Genomic DNA, 7,214 nt, shown 5'->3' with positions numbered 1-7,214 from the left:
GTTTTTGTTTAACGCTATTCTTATTTTATTACAAGACTCATTTTTTATAAATGCTTCTCTGGCCTTGTGCATTGCATTCAGTGTGTCCCTTACCATACCCTCTGCATCCCAGACCATCCAAGATTGGAAGATGCAAAATATACCGGAAGATGTACTAGCAACTCTCTGGTAGACATTAGAGGTGCCTCACACTGAGGGACCTGGGGCAACCCAAACAAGATGTAAGGTCTATAAGGTCTGTAAGGTCATCCCTTTTTCTCTGCTTGCAGGACTTGAACTTTCTTCTCCCATTAGGTTAAGCAGTGAAGGGTTTTTTCCAAATACTAATTGGTTGGGAGAGAAACCGCCATTATTCATTAAGCAGTTCCTAGCACTCACTACCCATTTCAATGCTATGGACCAATCTACTTCCTCTTCCTAGGTTCCATCTTCCCTGATATCTCTGGTTTTCCCTCCCTTCCCAGAACTGGCATTGCCTTCTGACGACCCCCACCATTCCCGTTTCTCTTTAGTCCCTAATCCCTCAAATAGTCTTTTCATTGTTTGCGACATTGTTCCGTACTTTTCTTGCCCACAAGCTGATAATAACATTTGTTTTTTATTTTCCATGAGATTTGCTTGCTCTATTACATGATAACCCTTGACTTGTCCTTCAAGTGCCTTTCCCCATTGCTCTTTCACACTCAGTTGCTGCCTTCTCGCATCTAATTAAATAGTCCACCATCTTTTCACTAGATTCTCTTCTTATTAGAAGGTATCTTTTTATTCTGCCGTAATTCTCCATTACCGAGTCTTTTAGATAGGCTTTATCTAGTTTCTCTAGGATTAACTTTGGACCCTCTGTACCAGTAAGTTTATCTCTATCTAATGCTTCCACTAGCTCTCAGGCTTTCCCTTTTAAGCTCATTCTCATTTCTATCGCCGGGTATTTTGTATCTTCTCCATACAACAATAGCCAATCTTCAGCTTGACCTTTCCATTCTTTGTATTCTTCTTGTATCCCGCTAAACCTAGGACATTCCCTTCTCCATTTAGTAGTCTCCCTTTGTTCACTGTCGGATCCAGGCATCTTTGATCAACCACGCTCTGCTACCAGTTTGAATTTTAGCCTAGCCTAACCCCTTTTATTTACACAAATGAATAATCTACCCACCTGTACAATTTCTCCAACTCCAGTATACTCCAAAAATCACCTTAGAACAACAGCACAACAAGACTTAAGACCCAAAAACTCCTACCAGACAGAGAGCTCTCCCCTACCAAACACACCACCAGCACGTGCTTTCTACTGCCCCGTGTTATTGTTTACATTGCCCCGACGCCGCCGCCACCTTGTCTATGACGTTACAGCCTATGATGTCACAACACAACTTAAATACATCAGCAGACACCTTCTAGAATCAACCATATGCTGTCCATATATAGGACACCCACCATATTTCAACAATGCATAAAATACCAATAACAATTATACAATATATAATCAATGAGGACTATAAGACCATGAGGAATATGATGTTCATAGGAATATGATGATCACAAAGAATATGACGGTCATAAGGAATACGACGCTCGGAAGGATCAGGACGGTCATAGGAGGCAACTGTGTAAACAGTGACGGGCGTAGGAACTAGGAATTGTTCGTAAAGGCCTGTCCACACGACCGGGCCTGATCGGCGGACCTCCTCTCAAACGGGCACACTTGACGGGCAAACCGTCAAATTGCCCGATGGGTCTTGTAGCAAAATCACCATGGTGGTGCCCGATGGCTTGAGCTTCGACCCTGGCAGACGTACGTTAACCATATACATTTCTTTTACTGAGCCATTCTTTGCACCATATTCTTTTCTTTTTCTTCTTTTTCATCACACACAAAGCAATTATCATGCTACACAATATCATCTTCTTTGCGGTAGGCACCGTCTTTATCATACCGCACTGAACACACAACTGGCATCGTCGGGCACGCCCACCTCTCCATCGCCTCACCCGTGTGGACAACATTCACGGATAAGCCCGCCAGAATTTGCCCGTCAACCCCGGAGCACGCCGATCAGGCCTGCTCGTGTGGACAGGCCTTAAGAGCTTGGGCCTCAGTGTTGCCAACTTAGACGAACCTGATACGTACGCTGATGCCTTTACAAACTATTTCCATGAATTTTAGATGTCATAGTAATGCAATAATGATAAAATTGCCCTCATTTTTGTATATAGATTGCAAATAGATACGCTAATTTCACTTATTTCCCTGGTTTTGTGTAAGTTTTATCCTAAGTTTGGAAGGTAGACACAAACCAATTGGTAACTGCTGGTTAATCATGAGAACGAGAACAGTGTAGTTTTACAATGCACGTAATGCTGGATGGCCTTAAGGTCAACGCAGCAGTTATTGAGATGTGTCACCCTCTCATTTATGTGCTAAGAGAAGTGAAGGTGCATCATCCACATTCACCTGCTGTCTACCAACAGAACCCATCACAACCAGTCTATGGACTTCTCTTAGTAATGGAATACAGCCTGCATGGTGGGAATTAACAGACTTTGGGTTGACCCCAGAAAACTTCAAACCTTTACAGGTAAGAAGAATTCCCTTGTTTTATATACTTTTTGATATAATCTGACCAAACGCTTCGACTCTTAGACAAATAGTTAAAGTTAATCGATAGCTTGGTTCCTTTGCAGTAAAGTACTGCAGAAGCATGCTTCTTAATGAAAGCTCATGAAACATTTCAGTCTCTGATCGCACAAGGCAGTGTTTATTTTGTTGGGAGTAGAATTGGTGGCAATAGGTATCCCATAAACTAAGATTCAGGACTACTCATTGAGCGAGTTTCGGGTGTATAGGCCATGAAGAAAACTTCAAGTCGAAAGGAGGTGGAACTTCTTTCTTTCACCACTTTAGGTAGACTAGCCTAAGTAGTCCACTTGTAACCTAAGATGATATAGCCCAGCTAATTGAGTCATACTTTTTAGCCTAACAAGTGGCTAAATTCGTAGTCTATCCCAACTAGTCTGAATCTACCGCTACCATCTTAGTTAATCTGAGTAGTAGTTCTTAGCTTAGACTTTCCGAACTAACTGGTTTGGGCATACATGTGCCAACTTGGCTTAGCTAATGGTGCGTTCTTGGCTTTCAAACCTGCATTTACTATCTTAGCTTACTCTGAGTGGTACAGTTCTTTATTAGAGTAGCCTAACTCTTGGGTTAGATGGTTCCGGTATACATGTCAACTTAGCCTAACAATGGGTTGATGACTTATTATGGCCTTGCTACTTGAACAGCTCTTACTATCTTAGCTTGGTCTGAGCAGTAAGGTTCTAAGCCTAGACAAGCATAGACTAGTGCCTAGGCTACCCATTTGGAACACTTTTACCACCTCAGCCTAGCAGGTTATGGGCGTAGCCTAGTATGTATAGTCAAACTTTCTTGGACGACTTTACCCTAACCTAAGTCATTGAGTTTCTAGATTAAGCTAGTCTATACTATCCTAGACTAGTTAGCGTACTTCTCTGATGGACTTGGCCTAGCCTAAGTGATTGAGGAGTTAGCCTAGCCTAATTGGTGGAAGAGTTAACCTAGCCTAACCTAACCAAGCCAGTGTGAACCTGGTGTGAGGACCAGAGATTAAGACAGGTAGCTGGGTACTGATGATTTATTTACAGACGAACTGGGTTGACATAGACAGGGGCGGACAGATAAGTGGTACATACTCGCACAGCGAGCAGAAATGACTCTGGGACAGTAGATCTGTTTTCTTACAAACATACATTTAAAGATAATAAGGCATACAAATAATGGAATTACCTGTGTTATACATCGGTAGAAAGGCCGCAGAATGCTCTATCGGATGGAAGTAAGAACAACGCAACTTGATGATTGGATACAATGAAAATAGGGAAAAAGCGTTGTCCTTACAAATACTCCCCCCCAAGACAATGATTATTGAATAATTATTGGATGAAAAATATCCTGGAGGCAGGAGGCAACCCCGTGTCCTTGTGACACTTGTTGTGGGGCTTCATCGAGTGTAGAGTCCTTTGGTTTTGCTGGCTGACAGGATGCCTCCCCTAGCGGTTGCCTGGGGGGGTTCTACTGTTGGCTGGGGCGACAAAGACTGTGGAGAAAGCTGCATTGGGTGTGGTGGCGGCCTGGGACGGGCCATGGGGACCCCCAGGTGTGGCGGCGGTGTAGGTTGGGCTGAGGAAGTCCCCAGCGCAGCAGCGGCGTCAGCAGGTCGAGGAAACCCACAGGTAACGGCATCGGCAGGCAGGGGAGGCCCACAGGTGTGGCAGCGGTGTCGGTGGGCCAAGGAGGACTACAGGGGACGGTGTCGGAAGAGTGAGCAGGTCCACAGGTGTGGCAGCAACGTCAGTCAGGCCGAGCGAGCTCCAGGAGCGATGGCAGCATCGAGGGTTTGAGGAGGCCCACAGGCAGCGACGTCAGGGGGCCGAGCAGCGACGTCAAGTGGGTAAAGCAGGACCTTGGGTGTAGCAGTGGCGTCGGGAGGTTGCCTGGGGACTCGCAGGTGCCGCAATGGCGCTGGGGGAAGAACCGAGGAGGCCTGCAGGTTTGGCAGGTCGAGAAGATATCTGGCATCCCCCAGGTGAGGCAAAGGAGGCCGCAACGTCTGATGGATGTTTCTGGATCGCCGATTGAATTTTGTGTTGGCTGACCAGCACCCAGCTACCTGTCCTCGAAAATAAACGCCATAACACGCTGGGAAGCTGTGCCGTAATTAGTCCGTTAATGGCATTGGTGTTGTCCTCGCAATGGAGTTTTCAGAGACCTATACTGTGGCGCCGTATTGAGTCCGCTAAAGGTTCTTTGAAGGTGAGCGGCCGTAATTAGTCCGTTAAAGGCTGGGCCTAAACCGCTGTGTCACCAACTCCGGGAGGTCACCAGATGTGAGGACCAGAGATTAAGATGGGTAGCTGGGTACTGATGATTTATTTGGAAGATAACATATTGAACATATGTCCGTATATTGTAAAAGATCACCGCATAGGGTGTTTTGTGGTTGGAAAGTAACATTCCTTATGAAGAATGAGCCCTGTCTTGCTTACAGGTTAATTCCTTGGACAGGAGGATAATTAGGACGTGTCTGAGTAGAATATATTATCACAGGACATTCCCTTGGGTTTTCCTATGATATTGTCCATATAATTGAATAACTACATAAGACCTGTCTCAGGGGTCTCGCCCTTCGAGCAGTCAGAGGATTCCATTTGGGATACTGGGAACAACCTGGAGGTTACCAAACTCCGTTCTACCTGTTCCACCATGTCCTAAACGGAAGAAGGGGTTCCAGTAATTGTGGAGGACCCAAGATGAGTAACTGACAAAGTTTATCTTATCACAATTTTCTCTACCAGGTTCATGTGGGGAAGAGGCACCACCGATAGGTAGAATAAATATCTCAGGTCTGGAGTTTGCCCAGTATCACTTTTCAAACTAACATTTTTAAGATTTTGGGTGCAGAGCATCAGCTCAGATGTAACACGACTCCAAAATTCTTCAACTCACATATACAGAATGACCCTTTGGCCGTGACTGCCTTTATAGAGGAGGTTTCTGTCCATTAAAGGCATTCTGTCAGTAGACAATGATCTTAGGGAGCGGTTGTCAGAACAGAGGGAAGTCTCTCTGTAATTACCTGTATGGTGATACACATTGGACTGATGATTGGGTATGTGAATATCACTTCACACTGAGTAATCTTCAGATGACTCAGGAGCATTGAACTGGCTGGTGCACATAAGAAACTCTGATCTGATAAGTGAAAACACTGTATCAGAGTAGACTCGCTGGGTTACTACCGAGTCCATACATCAGTCACGTTACAGGAAACTGACCGTGGATTTTTGTCTTCCTCTGACCTTGGTAGAGTGGGAGTACTCAATAGTCCGGTTTTTTATGTAGATTCAAAAGTAGTTGGGAACAGCAGTTTCCAATTTGCCCCAGAATCCGGGATAATGAGTCAATGCAGCACAGGTCATGATGACAGATATGTTTTTTTAGTCATGCCCAGTACGGCATGAATTTGCATAAGAGACCTTCAGGAGGGCTGGCTTTGACTTGACAAAGTACTCTGTGGTTATCGAAAGAACTACGTCACCTAAAACACAAATGTGGTAGACGTAAGGGAACACAAGCCAAACAGGAAAAGTGGTAAGAAATTTCCATGTATTTCTATTTTTTGAGACGATCGGTCAAGCCTACTCCTTGTTGTCAAGTTGTACCAATTGGGTCATACAGAAGCGAAGGTCATCAGAGGAATACGTGCCTTTATGGCAATTAACCATGTTCTACATAAAGAATGTTGCCCACAGTTCATTGGACGTTTAATGGAAAGGTTTGGTTAGAACCTTGTACTTCTTCAACATGTTGTTTGACGAAGACTTTTCGTTGAGACAGGTCGAGTTAGGAAAGAAATGAAAGAAGGACCTTATGTAACAGAAACAAGCGTCTAAACATGCTGAAAGGACGACGGAACAGGACTGGCATCAATAGCCCCCATACACGGTAAAGACTAACCGGTTCATGCCAGTCGTTATAAAATCAGCGTGCCAGTCACGTATGTGTATGGCCACCTTATGTCGGAGGGAAGGCAAGAACCTATAACGTCTAGAAGGATGAGCTCAAATTGAGCAATGTTAAGGTGCCTGTCTGTTCATTGAAATTTGAGAGTTGGTCCATTGTTATGACAAACCACTTTCAATTTCCTGTATATAAAGGAGGTTGCCCAGAGGTCCTTGGACACAGTTTCCTTGGGTCCTTTGGTGGCTGCTCAACAAATTGTATAACTCATCCAGCACCCATGGCGGGTCAGTTGGTATAGTCTAAGATGATGGTATGTGTGAAATGGAGGAGATAACTGGCTTCTTTCCTTTTCAAATTTCTTTCTCCTTTAATTCGGGCAGTAAGAAGAGAGTACCATCATACGCTGGAACGGACAAGATACAGGTAAGTGAAGTAGCCATACTGTTAGGGTTATTATCAGTGTGAGATACCTATCAGTAGCAAGAAATTTCTCTCTTTAGCAAGGGGGAGAGGAATGATAACAAACCTACATAAGTGGATGAATTGATTTGTTAGAAGAACAGATGTTCTTATCTTCCTCAGAGGCAATGAACTATGATGACATTGTGTAGAAACCCAGAAGTCTGACTTTATGATATTCATATACATTTTAGATTCTGAAATACTGGTCAGT

Source organism: Macrobrachium nipponense, chromosome 32 (assembly GCF_015104395.2).
Source record: "Macrobrachium nipponense isolate FS-2020 chromosome 32, ASM1510439v2, whole genome shotgun sequence".
In the NCBI taxonomy this organism is placed as follows: Eukaryota; Metazoa; Arthropoda; class Malacostraca; order Decapoda; family Palaemonidae; genus Macrobrachium; species Macrobrachium nipponense.
Note: the sequence above shows the minus strand (reverse complement) of the source record.